General features: G+C 47.8%; 1 protein-coding gene and 1 pseudogene across 1 annotated transcript in view; one reads left to right on the forward strand and one right to left on the reverse strand.

Moving 5' to 3' along the window:
- Positions 1-1,602: 1,602 nt before the first annotated feature.
- LOC149326789 (uncharacterized) lies at positions 1,603-27,482 on the reverse strand (annotated as a pseudogene).
- LOC149326790 (uncharacterized) overlaps positions 7,301-27,498 on the forward strand; it is a 58,888-nt gene continuing 38,690 nt past the window's right edge. The window contains exon 1 of the mRNA XM_089564674.1: positions 7,301-7,531. The gene's annotated coding sequence lies outside the window, so the exon portion shown is untranslated. The remainder of the gene's footprint in view (positions 7,532-27,498) is intronic.

A 27,498-nucleotide genomic window follows, 5' to 3' on the forward strand; every position in this document is an offset into this window, starting at 1 on the left:
AGATGAATTTTTGAGTATTTTGTTATTAAAGCCAAGGTGATCTGATGCTGATGTTGTTTTAAGCTTCCCTAGTAAGGATAAGATACCGGTCTCACTGATACATATTTCGGACATTGATGTATTAGAAGTGCTGACAGAAATAGGAGGTAGAGGGAGATCTTCACGGGTAAAAACGGATGTGAATGTGTTATTGAAAAGTTCGGCGCATTCGGCCACTGGAACACTGCTGCCTTCCGCGTTGGTAAGATTAATGTCAGGATGATTGGCGGGGTTTATTATCTGCCAGAACTTCCGTGGATTCTTTGTTAGCATTGCCGGTAGATCGTGTGTGAAGAAGTGCCTACGTGCAGATATCAACTCAGACTGATATTCCTTATCACATAGTTTGTACCGTTGCCAAGATTCGGAGTGTCTGTTCTTGTCGGCTTGTCTGTAAAGGCGCTTTTTCTTGTTATTAAGGCGACGTAGATGCCTATTAAACCAAGGCGCTGTGTTAGTGCATGGGATACTGATGACGGGTATGAATCTGTCAATGAGAGTAGCAAGTTTCACGCTGAACAGGTTCCAGTTCGTTTCCACGGAGCGTGACGAAAAATCGTGGAGAAAATGATCAGCAAAGACTGACAACTGAGCGTTTATTTCACCGAAGTTTGCTCGGTTGTAGCACCTTATTTGTTTAGTACGAGTTACCTTTTTATGGGGCACAAAATTCAGGTTACCCGTGATTATGGAATGGTCGGAAAGTCCTTCTAAGAGCGCAATGTTGGAGCAAAGGTAAGGATCACTTGTCAAGATAAGATCGAGAATATTGGCTGTAGTGGCGGAACGACGCGTAGGATCAGAAATAAGTTGTTGCAAAGAGAAATCGAGACAGGACTGGAGGAATATAGCAGTGAATCTAAAGCGCAACTTGCATTCGTGAAGCTACGTTAAGTCCATCAGTACCTGTGACAAAAAAAAAGAGCCCGAATAAGTGTTACTGCTGGATTGTGGGTGAGCCTCACTGAGATGCTCGTACACACGCTGGCCTCCGCACGCGAAGATCACAGAGCAGAATAAAATCACGTGGAAATTCCACACACGGGAATATTAATTTGGCGTATTTAAAGCCCCATAAGATTTCAGATCTCTAAAGCTTGCTCCCCAGAACATTTATAGTAGAAGAAAATTACACGTTTAAGTGTCGTTAAATGATGCGTAATTTTCACGCTCATAAATGGTCAAAATTGCTTGGAGTGATATTTGTTCACTTGATGGTTGGTGACGAAAGCAAGTAAGTTTTTGAAACCCCCTCAGGTGGCGGAAGAGCTCGTGACGTGAAATATGTCTTTGAACAAACCTTCGTGGATATAACAAATTAGAGATGTCTCGAAAGCGTAAAAAGCTAAATCAAGCTAAGCAGCATACATGAACAGGAAAGAGCAATTAAGATTATCATCCGATTTTAGATTTCTGCACTCCAGTGGCCGCACATCTGCAAAGTAACCTAGTCTAACAGCCTCTGCAAACAAGACCAAAAATAAACAAGGTGGGTACTGAAAAAGATACAGCAATATAACTAGGCGGGTATGTCCTTCACAACCGCATATTCCGATCATTCTGTCAATTATTCGGCCTAGTAATGTTCATGCAGTCACCGTAATCAACCACGGGGCACTGAAACGCTGTGGCAAAGTCAGCGTTGTCCCTGACCAGTTCGTTCACTAAAGCCCTAGCCTGCGCAGCGATGCTGCAACGGTAGTAGGCGAAGCGGGCGTAGAAAAACTGGGCTTCGGACATCCGGAAGAGGCTCCAGGCGTCCTGCACTGTGTACCAGCTAGCTCTTGCGTCCGCTGGTGTGACGGCCTCACCACGGGCTGCGCCAGCAGCCCCGACAATGGCGACGATTTGCAGCCCCATCTTCAGCTCTACCACACGGTGCATGTTGTCGAGGTACTCGGCGTGTGAGGCACTCAGTACGCATTCCCTGCATTGAAAGTATTGCCAGAAATAACCATAAAATAGGAATCACGAGACTGTTTCAATTGCGAAATCATTAGATGACTCAATTTCAATGTCATGTCTGCAAGAAACGGCACCATGTGACGTCACGAGCTGAGGAGTCTCGCGATGAAGATGACGTCACACCTAAATAATACTAATTAGGTAACGGCAAGACTAATTCGTAGGACCAGTGACGACATCCTACGAGTGTGTCGTCATGACAGGTAACATGACAACGACGTAATGTGAAGTCACACCAGATCAAGGGACAATGGCGTAATGTAACCACATGCCGCCGCGGTGGCTCAGTGGTTATGGTGCTCGGCTGCTGACCCAAAAGACGCGGGTTCGATCCCGGTCGCTGCGGTTGAATTTCTTTGGAGTTGAAATTCTAGAGGCCCATGTACTGTGCGATGTCAGTGCACGTTAAAGAACCCCAGGTGGCCGAAATTTCCGGAGCCCTTCACTACGGCGTCTCTCATAGCCTGAGTCGCTTTGGGACGTTAAACCCCATAAACCAAACCAAACCGCATACCTAGACACGTGACAAATATGTAATTTGACTTCATACCAGGTCCCCACTCAACCTCCTCACCACCCCCTAATTCATTAAGGTCTAGATGAAATTCCAGCGATCATCCGCCCCGATGGCTTAGTGGTTAAGGCGCTCGCCTACCGAGCCGGAGTACCCGGGTTCGAACCCGACCGCGGCGGCCGCGTTTCGATGGAGGCGGAACGCAATAGGCGCCCGTGTGCTGTGTGATGTGAGTGCACGTTAAAGATCCCCAGGTGGTCGAAATTATTCCGGGGACCTCCACTACGGCACCTCTTTCTCTGTTTCTTCCTCTACTCCCACCTTCCTCCCGTTACGGCGTGGTTCAGGTGTCCACCGAGATATGTGAGACAGATACTACGCATTTATAACTACAAACAGCGTAGAAAGCAGTACTTCAAAAAACTACACAGAATGTTCATTACACTCGCATCAGTGAGAAAGCATCGATTTGTGCTACGTAAAAGATGACGATGAACCGGCAGTGCGCGGGAAGGAGCGCTCACGCTAGGCCAACTGATAACGAACAATGTAACATAGAACGAACGATTTTCCCCGGGGTTGCTACCCATCGGCTAAGTGCTCACACACTAAAAGTTTCGTTGGAACACTTCGCTTGTTATGACGATAAAATTGGTTGCTATTATGCAAGAAGTCTGAAATCGTCGCCCTCCCAAAGTCCAGCGAAACCTCCAGCACAGTAAAACCAATTTAAATTCTGCTGTACGCTCAGCGCTATTAACACGTACACGTTAAGTGGTAATAAGAGGGGGAGTATCGTGTTTTCTTGTTGCAGTCCGGTAGAGGCTCTTTGACGAAACCAGACAAGCTTTATTATTGCGGTATGTATCTCAGCCGTTAGCGAACTGTGAGCTCTATTAGTTGCAATCACTGCGACCCTGAATGTAATCGCTGCTTTCTAAGCGCATGTCTCGTGTGTAGCTGTGTGCCACGCTACACAAAGGCCAGTTTTCTGCTGTACGCAGTGTCTAGTCCTTCGGTCCTTCGATCAAGGTGCAAAGCATTGCAGGCAGTTAAGCACGAAACATTGTGCGAAAGCAGGTTTTTGCAGGTGGACACCAAAGCCCGTATACCGGAAAACTTGATTGAAAGCGCCTTTCTTTTTCTTTCGTGACTTGCGTACATGATGATGATGATGATGATAACTTTATTTTCCGCCAGATAAGGAAGCCCCCTGCTCCCCGTCCCCGGCACACAGGCCTTGGTGACGGGGCCCGGGACCTCCGCGATTAGAAGCAGGCGAAGAGGTCTTGATTCCTCGCGGCTTCTTCCGCCAGGCGGATGGCTCCCAAGCAACCACCGATATCCTTCGGACGGCCGACAGAGGTCTGTTTCGGATGTTCTGTACGACCGCTGAACATCCGCAAACAGCCGGTAGACGTCCATCGGCCGTCCGAAAGGTGGCCAAAGGTATACGGTTCGCCCGCCGACGGACGTCCAGTTGAGTACGTCCATTGGCGGATCTTTCTCGAATATTCGCGTATATGGTGCATGCGTGCTTTTTTCACTACGCGCAATGCAATAAAACCAAAAACAATTTGATGCATAGCACGCATATTTTATTGTGGTTGGTGATACATCAGCAGAGCAATGGGTTACATTCGGAAAATTTCTTAAATGTGACTCTTCAAATGTGGCAAGCTTGGGACACACATCCGTAATCTTCCCACCCACAGGATTTCTGAAATAAAAAAGAACGCGGCAAACATCAGTCATGTGAAACAAATGGCACAATGCAGTAGCCCAAGTAAAAACATTGGAACCAATTAATAGAAGTGTTTAACGCTGCAAGTATAACAGACAATACACTAACAAACACCTCAATAAGTATAAGGCAATAACAGCTCTCACTTTTCCACACCATATTTGACAATCTATCTGTTCTTTATTTATTTTCATGGGCCTTAGGGCACTAACCTGCGCAGCACTGTACGCGACTGTGCACAGAAAGCCGCAAAGCTTCCGTTGCGAACCACTGCGACCTCACGTGCTTCCTATGGTCTGCCTTTCGCGCGTTGTCACTCTTTATATAGGCACAGTGAACATAGCGATGCCTTAAAAATTAACAAGATGCGAAAACACTCCGTCCCGCAACTTTGAAGAGGAGTGGGAATTAGCCGCGCGAGTTGAGGGCTCCCGCAGCTGTGTGATGTAGGCTCCCGAAAGTGTGAGAACAGCACACACTTGGGGAAGCCATCTCCTCGCGCTTACTGCTCCCACTGTCCTGTGAACGAATGTTATATGAGCATGCTGCATTGTCCTAGAAGCAAAGTTCCAAGAAGTGTACCGGATACATACCTTCGTAGGCAATCACATGTGCACTAAGCCTTCTTTACACCAAGGTCGACGCAGTACAGGATTCCGGTGTTCCAGAAGAGCTTCAGGCGCTTCCCGTATCTTTCGAATTGCTTAACTTACATACAACTTTCGTCCACAGACCGAACAAAGCCACATTTTATAATAACAGAGCTATAAAGATCTGCGCGACAACACTACACGACATATCAACAACAGCGCTACGGAGCCGTACTGATGGATTGGATTGGTCTGACTGCGAACTGACATCTATGATGATGGTGATAGCAGAATGCACGGGAGTTTTGATGCTTACGAATGGTTTCAATGGCAAGTTTAGCTAGCAAAACAGTGGACATGTCGCGTAACTCCTCTAACTTGGAGTTTTATAAATATAAAACTAGTCATTGAGTTCTTGCAAAATTCTGCAACACCTGCTTCTCCTCTTAGATAAATTTAGCTCGTTGGCGGCTCTTGCACTGCAGGTAGGAGTGGTATCGTACCAATTTACAAACGTCTTCGCGTCAAACCCTCCAACTGATGCAAATAAAACAGTATACATACACGAAAGACTCGAATTTTCTGTGAAATAAAAAACGTCCATACTCATGGCCTGGGAATATACTTGACCTTACATCCTTCGGACGTCCACCTCGTCTCTCATGCGGATATACAAAAGTGGACACTGTCCGTACGTCCAGCGGATGTACGAATACGGATATCCGAAATCGGATTGTGTTCGTACGTCCGATGGACGTCCGATCTCGGCAAAGGACGTTCGGATCTAGCTCGTACGTCCGACGGATATCTGTGGTTGCTTGGGCTTGTTGCTGTGAAGCAGGGGCCTCGCTCCGCAGCAGGGCTTCCCAGGTTTCTTTACAATTTATGTTTTCGTTAGCCCCTGGGGAGCTAGCGCATTCCCAGATTGTGTGGTCGAGGGTCCCTCTCGCCCCACAGTGCTTGCACTTATCGTTTTCTTTATCTCTGTGAACATGATAGGCCCAGACCGGGTTTACGAAGTTCCCAGCTTGGAGGCGTCGCCATGCGATTGCCTCGCTGTTGTTAAGACTTTTATCCGGTGGTGGCACCAGTCTCCTCTGTAACCTATAATTTTCAATAATTTCCGTATAATTTTGCAGACGCTCGTCCATGTTCTGGCAGTCGGGCGGCTCCACAGCTACCCGGAAGGGCTAACTCGTGGGCCGCGTCGTTGCCAGGAATGGACGCGTGTGGGGGAGTCCAAATTAGGCTAACTTTTCTGTTTAGCTGTCTACTGGCCAGAATCCTGGCCGCTTCCGGCGAGATCCTACCCTTTCCAAAATTATAGATGGCCGTTTTGATGAGGCACGATGATGGAAACCGTCGAAGGGACGGACATGATCCGAACGAGCTAAATGTGCCCGGGCAGTGGTACACTAGCAACAAAAAAGCCAAAGCGGCGCCGAAGGAGGCTAATCCTAACCTTAGCCCCAACCAAGAGACGCGCATCGTGGAGCGGCGGCGGGCTGCCGAGAAGCTCGCGAGAAGGAAAATGGCGGCGAAGTCGCGGTGGAAAGGCGAAACAGCAGGCTCCCCAGCGACGCCGAAAAGATAATCATGACACCCAGCGGCGGCGTCACGAGGCTGACGAAACACGGGAACGCGCACTTGGCGAACGCGATAATTCGGGCTGCCGGAGTCGACCAAGACGCAGCGGCAGAGGACATCGTCTCCATAAATACACGCCAACAGTCCATTCTCGTGGCGACGAGAGACACCGGGCGAAAAAGAAAATACGTAGAGCTGAAGCAACTCACTTTCGAAGGGGAGCGCATAGATATAACCACCTTCGTCGCCATGCCGGAGGAGTGCGGAAAGGGCGTAATCCACGACGTCCCCCTCTACTTCTCGGAGGCGCACACATTGCACCGTCTCAAGACGCACGGAAACCCTCCGGTGCTGGGGGTTCGAAGATTAGGCAAGGAATCGAAGACAGTCCTGATACTGTTCGAAGACAGCAAAGTCCCGAGGTGGGTGCGCATCACGCCATTGGCTCAACAGTGCCCGCTCTACCGGAAAAAATACGAAGTGTGCAATGCATGCGGAAGAATGGGCCACCGAGCCGACGTCTGCCCAGACCCTAAAAACGTAAAGTGCCGCTGTTGTGGGGCGAAAAACCCGCTCGAAAATCGTCAATGCGAGACCAAGTGTCAGCTGTGCGCCAGAGGACACCTGCTGGGCGATAAGAAATGCAAGGAGCTCTACCGCACGCCCTACGAGGTGAAGAAGAGGCGGTGGGAGCAAAGCGGCGGCAGTTCGCCAAAACACGGGACCCGGCAAACATTGGAGGTGAATTCCACCCGCCAAGGTCGCCCCAGAGACAAGCGCGGCAAAAACTAGGAGGGTTTCCGTGCCGAAGATTTCCCGAGCCTGGAAGATACCACGGGAAGGCATCCCGGACAGCACCATCGTCGGGGCAGTTCGCGCTCCAACAGCAGAGGGCGCTCCGGATCCAGAGAGCCTACGCAACCTCCTAGACCCAAGGAGGAGGACACTACAGGAAGCAAGCCGCAGCAGCGCGGCCGCTCGAGCTCCCGCACCAGGGGCCGCTCCGGATCCAGAACCAGGGGGAGATCGTGTTCCAGGGACCCGGCGAACCCATGGACTAAGAAGCGGAGCCCGAGCGGGGACCGTAAAAGGGTAAGCTTTGACAGCGGGACTTCCCAGGCTAAAGACAAGGACGAGGAGATCGATAAATTAAGGAAAGAGGTTGGGGAGCTTAAAGAGATCATTAATAAGCTCACTCAGGAATTGCATAAATCAAAATTGCAGGCGCGTACGCAGTCCCCCTCACCCCACAGCGCGCCACCAAAATTGGTTTCGAGATCAACATCCCCGGCGCCTAAGGCTGTGACTCCCACAAAGCCTGCGACACCGGAGGAGGAAAAAATGATTGTAGAATCGGTTAGGCCGCCTCCTACTAAACGCAAAGGGGAGGACGCTGATCCGTTGGTGGCACTAGAGAAAAGATTAGAAGCCAAAATCGAAGCTAAATTTGATTCGTTCGTGGCCCAAATTCTGGGAGCAATAAATCAGAAGCAAAGCCAGATACAAGCCCTTACGGTTGAAGTGCAAAGGCAACGGGCAGAATTAGTTGCCATCGGAGAATTGCAGCAAAAAGCAGAGGAGCAATTTGACTAGCTCCAAAATGGCCAGAGGCGCACCAACTGAGTCTTTAATCTGGCAGTGGAAATGTCGAGAATTCCAACGCAAGCGGGCGTTACTGCAACAATATCTGACGCTATTACATGAGAAACCGCTAGCTATAGCCCTGCAGGAGACGGGCAAAACACCAAAACTGTCGGGATACCAAGCTTTTTCAAGTGACAGAGGTGAGAGATCTCGCGTCACAACGTTGATTAAGAGGAACATTGCGGCAATCGAGCACGAAGTCAACTCGAGCGAAATTGAAGCAGTGTTAGTAGAAATCCATACGGGACGAAAAGAAGGGCCCAGCGTGTTCCTCTTAAATCTGTACAGTACCCCACAGCAGAGAAAGGTGAGATTCAGGGCCCTCTTTCGCAACGCGATTAAGGCAGCCGGGACTAACCACTTGCTAATAGCCGGTGACTTTAATGCCGCGCACCCGGAATGGGGTTACGCTAAACAAGATCCTAAAGGCAGGCAGCTATGGGAGGACGCGCATGAGCTGGGACTCACCCTACACACGGACCCTAGTAGTCCATCCAGGGTGGGTAACAGCGTGTGCGCAGACACCTCTCCTGACCTGACCTTCTCTAAAAATGTGACATCTAAAATGGCACAATTCAGAGAAAAATTTCGGCAGCGATCTTTTCATTCTGGCCTCGATCCTTAAAAAAGGAGTTAAGACGCGTCGTGCGCGTCAACCACGTGTAACGGAATGGGAAATATTTAGGAAGAAGCGAAAAAAAGCTGCCACTGGGAAGGTCACTAACATAGAGAAATGGACGGAGACCCTCATGCGTCACGTTGGAGAGGCAACAAAGATACTTGAAGTGGACTGTGCCCCAGAGATAGTTGATAGCAAACTGCTTCACATGTGGGAGGCAAAACATGGCATGGAGCGCAGACTAAAGAAGCAAAAATGGAACCGTAATCTTAGAAGGAGGATCGCTAGACATAGCAAGGAAATTGAAAATTATGCGATCAAATTATGAGAACAAAACTGGTGTAGCAGATATGACGAGATGGAAAGGAGCATGAGCCTTTCCAGAATGTGGGGTCTGCTGAGACATCTGTTAGATCCGACCAATTCAAACACCCAATCGGGAATTACATTATCAAAAGCCAGGCACGCATTTCAGGGAACAGATGCGGAATTTATGCACAAACTAACCGACTTGCGTACATATGAAAGTTGATGACGCCGACGACCAATCCGCAACGCGAGTGTGTGCTGCAGCTTAACACGAGGCCTGATCGGCTGCGGCGATAGCATGGCGATCTCGGGCAGTGGCCAGCAAAGCTGATCTGTTCGCGCCGCGGCTGTTTCGAAACTCACTCACGGCAATATTTTATTTCTCCGCGTCGGCGAAGGTGACACCCTTTCAAAGTCGCGTTTATTTCCGGCAATTTTCCGCATCACCTGAGTAACTTCAGAGCCTACATCTTAAAACTGCATTTTCCAGTTTAGAAGGCCGATAGTGCTTTCTCAAAGAAACTTCGTACTATGGTCTACACTGCCGAATTACAGACGCGCGAAAACTAAAGGACAGAAAGGAAGAACGGACTCGTTTTACTGCCACAATTTATGAGACGAAGTGTTTTTTGGTTTCACGACGCAGCATAAGCAACGGAGGCTATGTTAAGCGATTAAGGCTTAGCTGTTACCATAGAAATGATAATCACGGGTTTCATGTCAAGCATGTACAATGATGAGTACTGGTTACTGGCCAAGGTAAATGAAGAAGAAAATTTTGAAGATTCGGGAGCACTACGGCTCCCTTGTTCATTATAATTGTTCACTGTAATTGTTACGATAGTGAACAAGGGAGCCGCAGTGCTCCCGAAACGTGAAAAAAAATGCATCTTTATTGACCTTGGACGGTGACCAGAACTCCTCATCACCATGATACCTGACCAGACGGTAGGCCGTCAAACCCTCGACTAAAGCATGTGCAATTTTCCACAAGCGGTGCCCCAGAGGCTTCTGAAAATACGTTCGCAGCGAAGACGAATGCCTCCGACGCCACTTACTCTGTAACCATTTTCACGCCGCTAGCGTGCAAGGAACAGAGTAAACTTCATCTCGAACGTGACGGGAGCCGCAACAAAAAGAGTCTGCTGCATGCAAGAACGCGTTCTTTCAGGAGCGATCGCTTCCTTTCCGTATTAACTTCACCTGTGGGATTGTAGAGCTGTCTTCGTTTCTCGTGACCAGTCCTTCCAGCTGACCAGTTTGAGCCACATCAAGGCGGCCATGCGACTCGCAATGACCGCAGCGTCGGCGAGCAGTGGGTCAGTGGTGCCGGAACTCAGCCACCCGTAGCTCAGTGATGAGACGTACAGGCTGGTCTCATTCGCAAAGAACATGCGGTCCGCCGTTCTGCTGTCCGGGTTGTCTCGAAACCAGGGCACGCCCCGTCGAAATGTCGCCTTTCTAGCTTCGAACTCGAAGTTCAAAGCCAAGAACAAGTTCCGGGGGAAGCCCTGGGAGGTCAGGTGGGGCACGGCTGGCTCTCTGAAGACCAGGTCTCCAGGTAGCATGAGCGTTACGTTGGCGACTACGGCCCGGAAGTGGTCAGTGTCGTTTCCGGCTGCCATCAGTCGCCGAAGTGGGTCATAGTCAATGAACCGTCGACGTGTGGCTTCGAAAATTTTGTGCAGCTGGCGGTCCTTAGCGGGAGTCGCGAGTGCCGCGACGTACGTTACGCGCCATAGGTGGTAGCTCCGGCGTACGTGTTTTTGACAGACGTCCTCGCTACGCATATTAGGCGAACTTAGCGTGCTGTCCTGTGTAATGTAGCGCATGGCTTGCTGAGTGAGGAGAAACAACAGGTAAAACAACGCCAGCGGCTGATGGTGCGCGTCTGTCAGAAGCCGAATGTCCGCAAAGAGGCCCGCTTTAGCTATGGCAGAAATTATTTTCGCACGGTCGACATCTATAAGGAACTCGAGCAATATGGTCTTGAATTGGGATGCTTCAAGATGTCCGAAAGCATCTCTAATCTTCTTCAAAGGCACGTATGATCGTCTTGGCGAGGCAGCCGGAAATTTCTGTTCCAACTTCGAGACGTGCGCATTGGTATAATTAGTGCCAAAGTGGGAATTAAGGATGGAGAGAGTGACAGCGTAGCAGGAAACATCGCAATTACTTTTGTAGTCGCCGAGTCGAGGTGTCCTTCGAACGAACATAACCCATGGTGTTTTGCTTACTGTGCTCAATACTTCGAAGATGAACGGCAGGCCGTACCGCTTATTCACCGCAAGGCCCAAACGAAGTAAGCTTGCGCCACTTGTTCGCGTGGTGGTGTTGGCGATTTCTAGCACGGCCGCCGCAACATCCCTGACCAGCTGATCCTCCTGCCATATCTCTTTGATGCACGATGTGTAAAGGGTGTGAAGTGCGGCTGCAGCCTCACTGCCGTAGTCCTGGGTGCCCTTGATGATTTCAGAGGTGACATCCAACTGCAAAAAAAATGGCTGGCATTCAACGTGGCTCGAATCTAGTTATACGAGCGTAATCTCTGTTAGGTATGGTGTCCACGTCTGAAATCAAATTTCAAGGACAATATCCAAGGCTAAGGTCAGGTTCCCAATGTTGAAAGCCATATGATCACGTGGTCGTACTAACATAGATTGGGCCATACCACAACGCAGTTAGGTTCTGTTTGAACTTGTGAGACATGGAAGGACATTGTCGATGTGGCGTCTACTGTATCATATCAAAGGTCAAGTCCAAGGTCATCGGTAAAGGTCAAGTTCCGGTACCCAGTAGTCACAATAATGTGATCACATACTACCACAGCTTGGGGCATACCACCACGCAGTCATGTTCGGTTTGGTGTGGTTTATTGGGTTTAAGGTCCCAAAACGACTCAGGCTCTGAGGGACGCCGTAGTGAAGGGCTCCGGAACTTTCGACCACCTGGGGTTCTTTAACATGCACTGATATCGCGCAGTACACTGACCTTTTGAATTTTGCGTCCATCGAAATTTTACCACCGCGGCCGGGATTGAACCCGCTTCTATTGGGTCAGCCGCCAAGCGCCATAACCACACAGCTACCGCGGCGGATTGCCGTTATGTTTGGTTTGACCTTGTGAGGCATTGAAGGTCACTTTCCCATCCGTATCGCAATCGGAAGTTGGGCCACGAGGAGTAGAGCCCTTGCTCCAAAACTCAATAGTGGCATAGAGCTAAGCGCCTCATTCAAGATCTCTTTGGCAACTTACAACGATGCCCTGCAGGAACCCAAATCTCCCGAGACGGGGCCATTCAAGGACACTGGCGTTACACCATTGCGTCATTCACTGTAGTTAAGGACATCTAGTGGTAATTAAGAACGGAGTTGTCGATAGCCACCTTTTGGGTGCGTTTTGTAGGCAGCGCAGTACTAACAATGTTGCATTCTTACAGCTTGTCAAATGTGTAAACCTCCGCCTGCATTTGCTAAGAAATCAAAATATTACCTACGTGGTTAGGAAAGTGGGCGCTAGTTCGGACTGGTCAACTGAGGTCATGTGACTGTAGTACGTTCGCGCACAACGGCTTTGAAATGGAGGCTTCGAGTAAAGTGCAGCAGAAGTTTCAAGCTCGAGCGCTTAAACACTCCAGAAGTTTGCCTGAGCTTGCCTGCTGACAGTAGCACGGAACTCACTTTTTCAATTTAGGTGGTGAGAAACTGCCGAGTAGGCCGTCGGCGGTACGCAAGAAAGAAAAATTAAAATTCTGAAAGCATCATTCACGGGCAGGTGGGTCGGCTCCTCGCGGCGGGCTACCCTTTACCTCTCCTGATATCAGTTGCAGGCAGCATAAAGAAAAAACGTTTGCCCACCCGGAAGGAGGATTACCGCAGAAATGTTGTAGTTGTGCCCTATCTGCACAATGTTAGCCACGGTCTTAAGAAAGTTGGGAAACGCGCAGGCGTCGACGTGGTTTTTTCTGCGCCCAACAAGCTCGCCTCTCTCTGCAGGAGAGTTAACAACCAGCAAGTTCACCGTGGTTGTGGGCAAACGCACAGCAATCCCCACGTTCCTTGTGCCTCCGGTGTTGTGTACTCTGTCCCCTTATCCTGCGGGAAGGAATACATTGGTCAAACGGGAAGATGCATCAATGTCAGACTTCAAGAACATAATAATAATGTAGGTAATATAGCCATCACTGGAAATCTGGCCAAGCACTGCAAAAAATGTGAAAGCAAAACCTGCGCCCCAATTTTTAACCAATGTACAATCATTGGGAAAGGACGAGATCGTACGTCGAGAGAAATAATTGAGGCTTGCAACATCCGTCGTGCAAAAGACCACTGTGTTAGTACATCTTCCATTAGTTTATCTCAGAAAGAATCGGAATTTCTGAGAACAGCAGGGCATGGGTTGTGAATCTTGGCGTTTGTTTTTTATCCCTTCCTGTTTTTTAGTGTTCTTTTTCCCCCGGGTTTTTAATTGTGACATAGGGTTAGTTTTTTATTCGTCGCAGGCCTTTACTCCTCCTTTTAGTTGTTTCATGCTTTTAGCCCCCTTTTTTGGCCTCTTTAAAAATTCATCTTCCGTGAGGCCTTAATGTGTTTGTTGATTGCCGGCCCTTCATAAGCCTACCAGGTATTAACGTTTCTAAAGTGTTTTTTTAATGTTCTTAACGATTTTTATGTTTTTTAATGCCATCATTTCTGTTATTGATTGTCTATAGCTTTTAGCCCCTTTTGGGCGACCTCATCTTTCATTACCGATCATCCGTTATTTCGTGCCTTGGCCCTATACACCCTCCGCTTCTCTTTATCGTCTTTCACCGCCACCACATTCACCAACATACTTTATCTACTTACGTGACTGTCTTCTGGATTCCGGTGACCGAGCAACCTTTCATCTATGTTCCACCCCCTCATGATTGCTATATATTCTCTGTATTTCGCAATAAAAATTCAGTTGATAGTCAGCGCCTGTGTACGTCCTTCCTTGTTTCTTGTGTCCCGTCCTTTGCGCTGCTCCACCACGATGCAACAGCACCAACTAGCCCAGCAACTTGCTCTTCTGATCATTATCAGCCTAAATATACCCACAGCAAGGCAAAGGGCTGTCTCGTAACTGGCCACTTAACCTACTCTTGTGCAAGCTGTGGTTACATTATCCCCGCAAAATTCTTAGTCTCCTCCGTCCACTTAGCTCTCTGTCGCCCCCTGCTACGCTTGCCTTCTCTCGGAATCCACTCCGTTACCCTTGACGACCGTCGGTTATCTTGCCTTTGCATTACGTGTTCTGTTCATAGCCATTTCATGTTTCTCATGTTCTTGGTTTCGAATAGGAATATCAATAACCCGTGTTTTATTATCATTAACCCACTGTGCTTTCATCGCGCCTTTAACTGTACACCTATAATTTCCCTGTCCTTTGGTCGCTGAGGTTTGCTGAATTTAAGTTAAGGCTTAAATTAACCCCCCCCCCCCCCCCCCCCCCTTCCAGGCGGGCTTCGAGGAGCTTGAATAAGACAGGGTGGCGAAGCGAACAGAAAATTGCCGTGCGCTTTTAGTGCTTTCCGATTATTAACCAGTATAGATAGCTGCTGGACCAACGAACAGTACAGTATATATAAATATAGAGATGTCAAGAGTTGGCTAGTAAGGAAGAGTTTACAATATAAATAAACATATTGTGAGCAAATTGAAAGCTTGCATTCTACTGTCTCATGTAAAAATGCTGGGCTTCTGCGACCGCACATCTAACTTGCTTTTGTCTAATGTGAGCTAATTAGGCTACAAGTAGATACCAATTCGAATTGTGTGATCACGTAAAACAACTCACGTGTGTCCACTTTACAATTGTTCATTCTTTCACTCTCATCACCGCACTTCGCAATTACCAGATTTGAGTATATTGAGATATAAAAAACAGATGTGCCGTAATTTTTCCAGGCCTAAAAAAACTGCCACCCCCTTTTTGTATGAAGCATGTTTTTATGCCTTGATAAGTTGTACAGAGAAAATGCCAGCTGATTTAAAAATCCAGTCTTGAACTTTACGCCGCCTGTAGCTGCCTTCTCAAGCAGGACAGAACTCCGATATAAGTTTTGCTCTGCCTTAGTTAGAATGGAATGAAAAAGGCAGCTTGCGAGAATACGGCACGCCAAATATTTCTTGCCGCATTCTTTTAAGAGTCTGTTATGAATTGACAACAAATCATGATATCATGTCTAAACTGCGAGTTATTTTTCTGCTCAATGATAATAACGTACAAAGTAAGTAAGTTCACTTACTCACGTTTTCTCATCCCATTCTCACCGTTGATTTGAATAATTGCTGTCTGTGTTTGGCATGGAGATATAGACCAGCTCCCATATTTATTTTCTAACCTTCCGTACCACGCGAAAGAACCTCAGAGAGCGTAGTTTTCTATACCTTTCACCTTTTTCTGAGACATTCCATCTCTGATTGAACCGAGTGCACTAATCCGACCTTTTAGTTTCTTGAGAAGCGTCTGTGAGTTGTCTTTGTTACATGTCAACTGCTAATGGTGGGGTTTTAACGCCCCGAAGTACACGTGGCCAATGAGACTCCGTAGCGGTGAAAGCGTCTGCACCATCGGCGCGTCTGCCAGCTGCCGGCCATTGAGTTGCAGTCCGTTACCACGCGACGCTTACTGCGCATGCTCAAGCAGGCCGAGACACTTTTACACCCAGCTTCAAAAACACGTCTCGTAATCGCCTTCTCCAACTTTTTGATCTCCAATGGATTCAGTGGAGCTAGTTGGCATACAAATTCTTGTCCGATAGAAAATGAGGATTCCCTCAACGAGGGCATTGTTCGCTAGCGCTCGTACCGCCGCCCTGTGAATACGGATGGAGTTCAAACCTCCAGTTCCTTAAGGGGCGCCGACATCGAGCAGCGCGCTGACGTTTTTGAATTTTGCATACGTAGAAATATACCGGGATAGAACACGTAACTTTGGGATCAGCAGATGAAGGTGTCTGTTGACTGCGGCCAATTGAATCTGACCACAGCTTCTATTGAAAAATGGTAGGCTTCTTCTCAAAAAGTACAATAGCAATTCACTATCCTATCAGGTCCAAATATAAACCGAACAGTTCGCAACACTACCCGTAATGAGCTGATTATCTAACATACACATCGAAGTTCTGAGAAAGGGAATGCCTTTTTGAATAGTGAACGATTTCTCGGCAAATTTTACAGAAACACGAAGTTTGTTTTCTTCTTCCAAGTGTAAAGGGCACATGGTTTCGGCTTTCATAGTTTTGAGAGATTCAAGCTCGAGAGTGTTGAATAAGTGGTGAATTTGATACCGATCACGCCAGGCAGCATTTCACAAAACTGTCTCGTGCGACCACCTGGGCGGTGGGAGATTTTTATGGCGTCAAAATTCTCCAAAAAGGAGCGAATCGATAAGGCTTGCAAATTGATTGCAAATCAATACCAGTTAGAAGTATTGGCTGCACACTCGATTCAAAGCCATATTTTAAAATTGCCGCACCATAGCTCCCGCTGCGGTGGCTCAGTTGTCAGAGCGCTCGGCTACTGAGCCGGAGTACCCGGGTTCGAATCCGACCGCGGCGGCCGCGTGTTGATGGAGGCGAAACGTAAAAGACGCCCGTGCACTGTGCAATGTCAGTGCATGGCAAAGAACCCTAGAGGGTCGATATTTCTGGAGCCCTTCACTACGGCGTCTCTCATAGCCTAAGTCGCTTTGGGGCGTTAAACCCTTATAAACTAATAAACCAATCTCATCCTTTCTTCTGTCTCTCTCTCCTCTATTTCTTCCTTGCAATTCGGATGCAAAAACATGGCAGTTGTTGAGGCACCTTTTAGACCCGGCGGCAACCAAATCTGCGCAGAAGGGGCAAATGGCTAGGTTAGTGCATCGGTATCAAGGCACGATTGGGGAATTTATACATGAACTCCGAAGTCACTACATAAACAGAGAGGCGGGCGGTTGCTTGCCGGATTACTCGGGAGAGGAAAACCTTGAATTGGATGCAGACTTTACGGTGGCGGAGGTGGAGTTTGCAATGGGCCAGCTTCGTACCACGTCAGCAGCGATTCCCGACGGGGTTACTAATAAAATGCTGAGGAACCTGGATTTCAAGTCAGTGGGGGCACTCACGAATTTGATGAATAAATATTGGGCGGCCGGGGAGATTCCGCCAGAGTGGAAGCATGCTAGGATTACATTTATTCCTAAAGCAGGGAAGAAGCTCTGCATTGAGAATCTGCGTCCCATCTCGCTAACGTCGTGCTTGGCCAAATTGATGGAGCATGTAGTCCTGAACAGGCTTCAGGGTTATGTAGAGGACAATGCGTTGATACCTGAAACAATGATTGGCTTCAGGGCTAATTTATCGACGCAGGACGCCATGTTACAGCTCAAAAAAGACGTGGTTGATCCTGGGTACGGCACGGGCACCAAGGCTATCTTGGGGCTCGACCTCACTAAGGCCTTTGACAATGTTACCCATGAGGCAATATTGAGGAACCTATCGGACATAGGACCGGGGGGTAGAACCTTCCGGGTACATCAGATCGTTTCTGGAGGGTAGGACTGCGGAGATTGTAGTCGGAGAAATGAAATCGGATCCCTTCCCATTGGGGGGCAGGGGGACACCGCAAGGGTCGGTATTATCGCCCTTCCTATTTAATCTCGCCCTGATCAAGATACCACCCAGGCTGCAAGGGATATCGGGACTTAAACATACATTTTATGCGGATGACATTACTCTATGGGTAACAAGAGGCAGTGACGCACAATTGGAAGAAACTACAACGGGCGGTGGATATTGTGGAGGAGCTAGCAGAGGAAGCAGGACTCTCGTGCTCTCAGCCCAAGTCCGAGCTTTTTGTGCTGAGGGATAAACCAAGAGGGATACATGCGAGGCACTATATGCCGCCACCACCTTTAGAGGTGAAAGTGGGGGGAGTACCGGTCGCTGAGGTCCAAACGATCAGGATCCTGGGTATGTATCTGCAGACTAACAGGAAGAATAGCGAGTCCTTGCAAAGGCTTAAAAATGCGGTCAATGCTACCATGCGGCTAATCAGGAGAATCGCCAATCGTAAGAGAGGTGTTAAGGAAAAAGACTATGTAAGCTAGTGCAGGCTTTTGTGCTCAGTAGAATAGTGTATGCGACGCCTTATTTGAAGTTGGACGCGGCGGAAAAAGGGAAGGTGGAGGCTATGATTAGGCAGGCGTATAAAGCGGCCCTTGGGTTGCCTCAGAATGCGTCTACCGAAAGGCTGCTGGGATTAGGGGTGTACAACACCCTAGAAGAACTACGGGAGGCGCACTTGGTGATGCAGCTCGGTAGGCTTTCAAAAACAAAAGCAGGAAGGGACATATTGGAAAGGATCGGCATTGGAGTTGACGTTCCAGCCGGTGACACGAAAATTCAAATGAGGCGGAAATGCACAAGGGCTTGTACATAAAACCTTTTCCCAAGAACATGCATCCAACATCATGAGGACCGCAGGAAGGCAAGAGCCAAAGCTTTACATGCTAAGTACGGGAAGTACCCAGTAAACCATAAAACGTACCATAGACATCAGCGAGATATTTACGCTGGACATTAGACACCTCCATTAGACATCCATTTTAGTACCGTTTACGAAGAATCTACGTACCTACAACATGAAAATTGGGGTCCAGTTCACGTTGTAAGTACGTACTGCAGACATCAGAATATGACCATGCATAGATCAATACCCAGGAGAAAATTTCTAACTGGTTCCAGTCCAACTGTTTTAAGGGACACATTTCCAGTTGTTGCAACTGGAAATTTGTTCCTTAAACCAGTTGCGACTGGAACCAGCTGCAATACGAGATGCAGCTGACACCTGTTACAATTCCAGATGGAACGGAGACCTACTGCATCCCAGCCACAGACTTCCCTATGGAGTCGTCGGGACGTCCAAGCACTCCAGCTAGCTCAAATACAGTTGAGTAAGCGAGTACATGACCATCACGGGAACCCAAAACACTGCAGATGACTTCCGAGTGCGTCAGTATTTTATTGCGCTCGGCGCTTTCACTGAATCTTCTCGTTGAGCATAATCGTTTACAGCTGCGGTGGCATCAATACTCTTCTGCCGAGCCCAATAAGCCAGGGTTGCTGCAAAAGAAAGCATAATTGTTCACTTTTACAGGTGACAAGAGAATGGCACAGCAACCACAACAAAAAAACCCAGTAATTTACGCCACTTTTACCGACGTAAGTCTATGAAGCGTCAAAGGTTGCGCTTGCGGCACTAAAAGGCAGTCGTGCTGAGCGGAGTGTGCTTGCACACACACTTCGGCACACCATCCGAACGCATGCCCACATTTCGGTTGCATACATCACCAGCCTTTGTTTCAAAAATACACAGCGAGTTTGGCAAAACAGCCAAACGAGTGAGCGTAAAAATATAACGTGCCGATAAATGCGTTGGAATTTTTTCATTGCGAACGCAAAAATAGCATAAAATACACTTCAATGAGTAAACTGAGACTGAGTACGCACCAGGAAAGGTCACGATTCCAGCCGGTGAAAACGACTTGTAGTCCTAATTCGTACTGACGGGTCCACTTCGCCGAGTAGTAAAAGCAAGCAAACTGTCTTCCTTCAGCTCCATCAAGGAAAGAACGGTTGAACAATCTCGCCAGCAATAATAAGGGAATAATTAATTCTGTGTCGATGTTCTTCAAACACAACGTTCCCACGGAACACGATGAGAAATCGCACACGCCTTGCGCTCTACCACTGCCGCCATGGCTGAACCTAGCCTCGTGCGGATGTGCGAAACTGTCACATATTTTGTATCGTCTCTTTTTTGTACTTAGTAGCAGGCTTGCTGTGGCACGAAAAATAAGTTAATAATTTTTAAATTGTAGCATATTACTTTTTTCACAGCTGCAATCGCCATGCCCAGTTTGCGCTATTATTGATAAAATACGATACGAACTACAACGCGATGGCGGCGTAGACAATTCACCGCGCTTTCCCCGCCGCCGCCTGTCCGCGGCACAGATCAGGCATATGGGCAGCGCATGTAGCATGAAGGCAAGATAACCAATTATCGTTAGGGTAACGGGCTGGATTCAGAGAGAATGCAAGCACAGCAGAGAGGATCAGGGCTGGTGGGCAGATGAGGTTCGGAAGTTTGCTGGCATAAGGGGGCCGCCACTGGCCCAGGGTTAACTGGAGAAATTTTTGGCCTGCACTGGACATGATTACAGTGTTGACATGATGATAAAAAGCGGTACTCAAGAAGTTTATTCTCGAGAAATATGAGGTCACACATTCAGCTACACAAATGCCTAAGCTTTCCTCAGTTCATCATTCCAATAGTTAGTTATCATTGCTAGCGCGATTAGCAGATTTAAGACATTTTTGAGCAAAAATAACTCCCAAAAATTGAACTGAACCAATTTTTGTACTTTAAATAGTTGAATAAAACATGCTTAATCAGAAAAATGGTTATTATATAGTCCTGGCTGCTAAATAACAAAAATGTTTTTAGTGTGTCCTCACTTTTCAGTGTGGTTGAGATAGCTTGCAGGCTTTAGCACAAGGTATAAATTCAATGTAAGAATAGTAATGAAATAACAATGCGAATCCTGACCAAAGTGACCGGCATTTCAAACCAACTGCGTATAGTTGAGTCAGAAACCTGATGCGTGTGCGTTCAGATTTGTCTTTACTATTTCCCGTATTTTTCTTCTTTCTAGGTAGGATAATGTTGCCGTGAAGCGAGCACGAAAAAACACAAAAACACAGGCAGCGCTGGTCATGCCTCCAATTTGTAGTCAACAGCGATTTCCAACTTTAAATGCAGTAAGGCAACACGAAATATCGAACGATTGAAAAATATGGAATTCTTAAATTATATATCTCACTTACATACCCAGGACGTGACAAATAATATCTACGAGGAGTCTAGGTTAAGGCAGATATAATGTCGTGGGTACGTCTCCAGCTTTTCCACGAAAAAAGGTTGGTAGATAAGACGTCTGAGAGATTTTGCTTTGGTACATAGACGTTCAGACTTAATCTGGACATCTATGGGAGGTTTGTGGTTTGCTGGGTAGATGAACAAAAGAAAAGTCGAGTGTTAGCTGCATGAACTCATTAGAGGCAGATGAATGTGAACATTTGAACATTTGACCAACACTGTTCCCACTTCGAGTTATTGATCAATTCGCTCTCGCCCTACCATAAGCTTGCCGTCCCGCCCAGTAAACCATAAAACGTACCATAGACATCAGCAAGATATTTACGCTGGACATTAGACACCTCCATTAGACATCCATATTAGTACCGTTTACGAAAAATCTACGTACCTACAACATGAAAATTGGGGTCCAGTTCACGTTGTAGGTACGTACTGCAGACATCACGCTCTACATTTTTCAGATATTTGTGAGCATGTAAGTACGCCCAGTCTACGTAGCCTAGACGTCTATATAAAGAGAATATGACTATACATAGATCAATATCCAGGTGAAAATTTCTAACTGGTTCCAGTCCTACTGTTTTAAGAGACACATTTCCAGACTGGAACCAGCTGCAATACGAGATGCAGCTGACACCTGTTACAATTCCAGATGGAACGGAGACCTACTGCATCCCAGCCACAGACTTCCCTATGGAGTCGCCGGGACGTCCAAGCACTCCAGATAGCTCAAATACAGTTGAGTAAGCGAGTACATGGCCATCATGGGAGCCCAAAACACTGCAGATGACTTCCTAGTGCGTCAGTATTTTATTGCGCTCGGCGCTTTCACTGAATCTTCTCGTTGAGCATAATCGTCAGGTTAACAGCTGCGGTGGCATCAATACTCTTCTGCCGAGCCCAATAGGCCAGGGTTGCTGCAAAAGAAAGCATAATTGTTCACTTTTACAGGTGACTAGAGAATGGCACAGCAACCACAACAAACAGACCCAGTAATTTACGCCACTTTTACCGAATCAAGTCTATGAAGCGTGAAAGGTTGCCCTTGCAGCACTAAAAGGCAGTCGTGCTGAGCGGAGTGTGCTTGCACACGCACTTCGGCACACCATCCGAACGCATGCCCACATTTCGGTAGTAGAGGCCAGTTGCATACATCACCAGCCTTTGTTTCAATACACAGCGAGTTTGGCAAAACAGCCAAACGAGTGAGCGTAAAAATATAACGTGCCGATAAATGCGTTAGAATTTTTTCATTACGAACGCAAAAAAAAATTACCGACGATTACGTTACTTCCTAATGCGAAATTTGAGCGCAGCAAATAAGCTGTTTCACCTTTTCGATAGATTGAGGCAAAGAAATCGAGCAACACATGTATGCGCTATCACAGAATTTTTTTTTTTATTTTTCACACGTATTCCTTTAACAAAGACTCCACTAACAGTTCTTGACAGTCATGAAGGAAGCTTTGTGGTCGGAGAAATAGACTGATATATGTTCGACTTGGTACACCAATGCTTGATTCTCAAAGACGAGATCTATACAAGTGCCTCGCGAGGTTGTCACAGCCGTGGGACGCGTTACGAGCGAGAGGAACGGGATGTTCTCCCGCATAAGTGTTAGGAAATTGCTGTTTGTCTTTATGTCAACATTAAAGTCCCCCACTACTAACATCGGTGTGGATCGATGGACGGTTAATGCGAGTTGCAGGAAGTGCACGACGTCTTTCGTGAGTGCGGTAGGGGCGAAGTAGGCAGCTACTACCAGCAAGCCGTTGGGCAACTTTGCGGCGCACAGTTCGCCAACTTCATGTGACGTGCCAAACATTTCGACTGGTATTGCAGAGAGACCTGTGCGCAAGTAGATAGCGACTCCCGCCGCTCTGTTGTGGTCTCTGCGAGCACCACAGCAGTATAGGAAATCTATGATTTCGAGAGGCTCTTCGGGATCCATCCAGGTTTCAGCAAAGCAAAGTACAGAGGAATGGCGCAGAATGTGATCGTGGTGTACGTCCTTGGCATGTGCGGCAAGGGAGCGTACGTTAAGAATGTGGTTGTGAATGATGAATCAAGTGCTGCCAGCGAATGACGCGTCCATTGGCTGTCTGCGTGTGTTACTGATGTGTGGTTAATATGTTAAGCTTCGCCTGTAAGAGTGGAACGCGACAGCGTCTTGCAACGCTGCCAGGGAGTCCACAGAACGCCATCGCCAATTCGGCTGTACGCCTTGCTGGACGGTAAATTTATTTTTTGAGGAAAGGAAATGTGTCTCTCTCGCATATCTGGGTGGACACCTGCACCTCGCCGTAAGGGAAAGGGGGAAGATGGGAGTGAACGAAGACGCCGTATTAGCAGCTAGACGCGCCTCTGTTCAATCCAAACCATTCAGCTGGCATTACGGAGTGGCTAGCGTGCTCGTATCGCACTCCGGAGACCCTGGTTCGATTCCCCAACTCGACCAATTTCGTTCTCGGTTTTATTGATTTATGCGGTCTAACTAGAAAGGTTAATTAGGCTATTTCATATTTATATTCTTGCATTTCTATCCATCGTGTTCTGTCATTAACCTGTCAATTGTTGGAGCTGTCTAGGATGTTCGACACAACGTATATGAAACGAGCAACGTCTTACTGAGTGGGGAAGTGCGTGGTGGTGGAGGGAACGCGGCTTCGTACTTATCTGTTTTTTTTCAGCAGCGTCTCCTTCCGCGGACGCTGTTGTCGCTGCGGCGCGCGTCTTTCGTTTCTTTTCTTCTGACCTCTTCATTCTCCTCTATATTAATTAGGCTAATTGATTAATTAAGCAATTAACTAAACTCAGTCCAACTTAGTTGCAGCATCACTATACGATCCCTTTGATTGGTTGCATGGTTACTAGCCAAAGTACAATTGGCCCCATTTGAAATTCGCGCACTGTGACGTCACGAGCATTTCGACCAATTGAAAAGCGTGACATTGGGGGCGGAGCTGGTTACGAGGCCGACGCCGACGACGACGCGAAACCCAGGAACGGACGCCAAAGAGCTGCGCTCTAAAATAGCATAAAATACACTTCAATGAGTAAACTGAGACTGAGTACGCACCAAGAAAGGTCACGATCCCAGCCGGTGAAAACGACTTGTAGTCCTAATTCGTACTGACGGGTCCACTTCGCCGAGTAGTAAAAGCAAGCAAACTGTCTTCCTTCAGCTCCATCAAGGAAAGAACGGTTGAACAATCTCGCCAGCAATAATAAGGGAATAATTAATTCTGTGTCGAGGTTCTTCAAACACAATGTTCCCACGGAACACGATTGAAATCGCACACGCCCTGCGCTCTACCACTGCCGCCATGGCTGAACCTAGCCTCGTGCGGATGTGCGAAACTGTCACATATTTTGTATCGTCTCTTTTTTGTACTTAATAGCAGGCTTGGTGTGGCATGAAAAATAAGTTAATTATTTTTAAATTGTAGCATATTACTTTTTTCACAGCTGCAATCGCCATGCGCAGTTTGCGCTATTATTGATAAAATACGATACGAACTACAACGCGATGGCGGCTTAGACAATTCACCGCACTTTCCCCGCCGCCGCCTGTCCGCAGCATAGAACAGGCATATAGGCAGCGCATGTAGCATGAAGGCAAGATGACCAATTATCATTAAGGTAACGGGCTGGATTCAGAGAGAATGCAAGCACAGCAGAGAGGATCAGGGCAGGTGGGCAGATGAGGTTCGGAAGTTTGCTGGCATAAGGGGGCCGCCGCTGGCACAGGGTTAACTGGAGAAATTTTTGGCCTGCACTGGACATGATTAGTGTTGACATGATGATAAAAAGCGGGACTCAAGAAGTTTATTCTCAAGAAATATGAGGTCACACATCCAGCAACACAAATGCCTAAGCTTTCTTCAGCTCAACATTCCAATAGTTATCATTGCTAGCGCGATTAGCAGATTTAAGACACTTAAAAAAAAAAACTCCCAAAAATTGAACTGAACCAATTCTTGTATTTTAAATAGTTGGATAAGTTGAATAAAACATTCTTAATCAGAAAAAATGGTTATTATATAGTCCTGGCTGCTAAATAACAAACAAGTTTTTTAGTGTGTCCTCACTTTTCAGTGTGGTTGAGATAGCTTGCAGGCTGTAGCACAAGGTATAAATTGAATGTAAGAATAGTAATGAAATAACAATGCGAATCCTGACCAAAGTGACTGGCATTTCAAACCAACTGCGTACAGTTGAGTCAGAAACCTGATGCGTGTGCATTCAGATTTGTCTTTACTACTTCCCGTATTTTTCTTCTTTCTAGGCAGGATAATGTTGCCGTTAAGCGAGCACGAAAAAACACAAAAACACAGGCAGCGCTGGTCATGCCTCCAATTTGTAGTCAACAGCGATTTCAAACTTTAAATGCAGTAAGGCAACACGAAATATCGAACGATTGAAAAATATGGAATTCTTAAATTATATATCTCGCTTACATACCCAGGACGTGACAAGTAATATCTACGAGAAGTCTAGGTTAAGGCAGATATGATGTCGTGGGTACGTCTGCAGCTTTTCCACGAAAAAAGGTTGGTAGATAAGACGTCTGAGAGATTTTGGTTTGGTACATAGACGTTCAGACTTAATCTGGACATCTATGAGAGGTTTCTGGTTTGCTGGGTACAACGGGGCAGTCTATGTAGATGTCGCCGAGTATAAGGACAAGGATGCATTTGCAATTGCGGTGGTGGACGGGCGGGGACGCTTGATCGCCTCTGGATTGGTCAAAACCCGCTCCACAGAAACTGCAGAGGAAGCGGCGATAGCACTAGCTATGACTAGTAGTAATGCTGACCTGATCTTCAGCGATTCAAAAACAGCCATCCGAAATTTGGCGAGGGGCAGAATATCTGTCACAGTGGCGCGGTTGCTGAATCGGGCCACGGAGCGAGGGATTACGGAGGCGGAAATTGTCTGGGTACCTGCACACTCTGGGAACCCTGGGAACGAGACGGCTCACATGAATGCTCGAGGTTTCGTCAGCCGAGCAGGTGAGCCGGACGTCCCGGGAAGGTCCACGAGAGATGGGCTGGTATCCTTTCATGACATTACTAATCATTTCAGACTTTAGCGGAGGATTTACCCACCCCCGGACAAGCAATTGGTGAAGGCGCAGGAATGCGTCTGGCGACGATTGCAGACTAGATGTTTCTTCAACCCATACGTGTTGAGCAAAATCTACCCGGACATTCAGCCGGAGTGCAAATGGTGTCACGAATTGGCAACCTATGACCACATATTATGGAGCTGTAGCATAGCACCGCCACCGGCGGACATTATGCGTGATCCTTCCCTCGAGCAGTGGGAGGCCGTGTTGGCCAGCTCAGACCCGGTCGTCCAGACCAGGGCCGTGGAGTGGGCCACCCAGGTCGCCGTCAGCCATGGGTTGATGGCCATCTAACACGGAATCGTCCACACATGCTCTCTGACGAAAATAAAGTTTTTCCATCCATCCATCCATCCTTGAGGCGCAGTTCGGGTGTCCACCGAAATGTCAGACAGTTACTGCGCCATTTTTTTTTTCACCATAAATCTGAAAAAACAGTTTGTGCTATCTTCGCTTCCGATACTTATGAGAGAAAGGCTTTTGCGACTAGAACACTACAGCAGCCACTTCCAAATACCCGGAAAGGGCAGAAAATTGCAACCTATTTCTGAAGCAGGCGTTACTACTGGCGTTGCCGACGAAACATGAATATTGTAAGAACCGCCGTGGTGGCTCAGTGGTTATGGCGCTCAGCTGCTGACCCGGAGGACGCGGGTTTGATCCCGGCCGCGGTGGTAGATTTTCGATGAAGGCAACATTCTAGAGGCCCGTGTACTGTGCGATGTCAGTGCGCGTTAAAGAACCCCAGGAGGTCGAAATTTCCGGAGCCCTTCACTACAGCGTCCTTCATAGCCCGAGTCGCTTTGGGACGTTAAAACCCCATAAACCATGAATATTGTTAGGCGTGCCAGACGTTGCGTCACTGCAACGGTATAAACCAGCAAGGATACGACCGGAAACACTGTAAACCTGACGTGCCTAGTGCTTCGGACATACATTTTTCTCTTTTCGTGTTGCGCTTTTTTTTTTTTCTTGCTAGTGCACCCTCGCGGACACTAGAAGTGTGGTCTCCGTGCGCAAGCGGCTCACCAGCAAGTCGCGTGCCACGTCACGCTGGACGAAGCCTGCCTCGAGGGCGTTCTTGCAGATGTACGCGAAGAAATTTGTGCACGGCTGCTGGTTGGCGTCGATGGCGGCGAACAGCGTGGCTGCCTCGCTGGGGCAGCAGAACTTCGTCCCAGTGTCACTCGTGTTCACCTTCTTGGCAGCCCAGTGAACAGCGAGCCAGGCCAGCGCGGTGGTGGCGGTGGCTAAAGCGGCCCCAGATGCGCAGCTCAGTCAGAAGCCTGCCGATCGTAACTCCTTACGTCGCAGGATGGAAGTCCGAGTCGCGGGGCGACCGGTGCCAGTTGGCGAAAGTAGGTCTTCTCTCGTCGGCCGAGCTTCCATCGTAGCTGCCGTCTTC

This window comes from Amblyomma mixtum, chromosome 10, assembly GCF_055824585.1.
Source record: "Amblyomma mixtum isolate Tamu chromosome 10, ASM5582458v1, whole genome shotgun sequence".
In the NCBI taxonomy this organism is placed as follows: Eukaryota; Metazoa; Arthropoda; class Arachnida; order Ixodida; family Ixodidae; genus Amblyomma; species Amblyomma mixtum.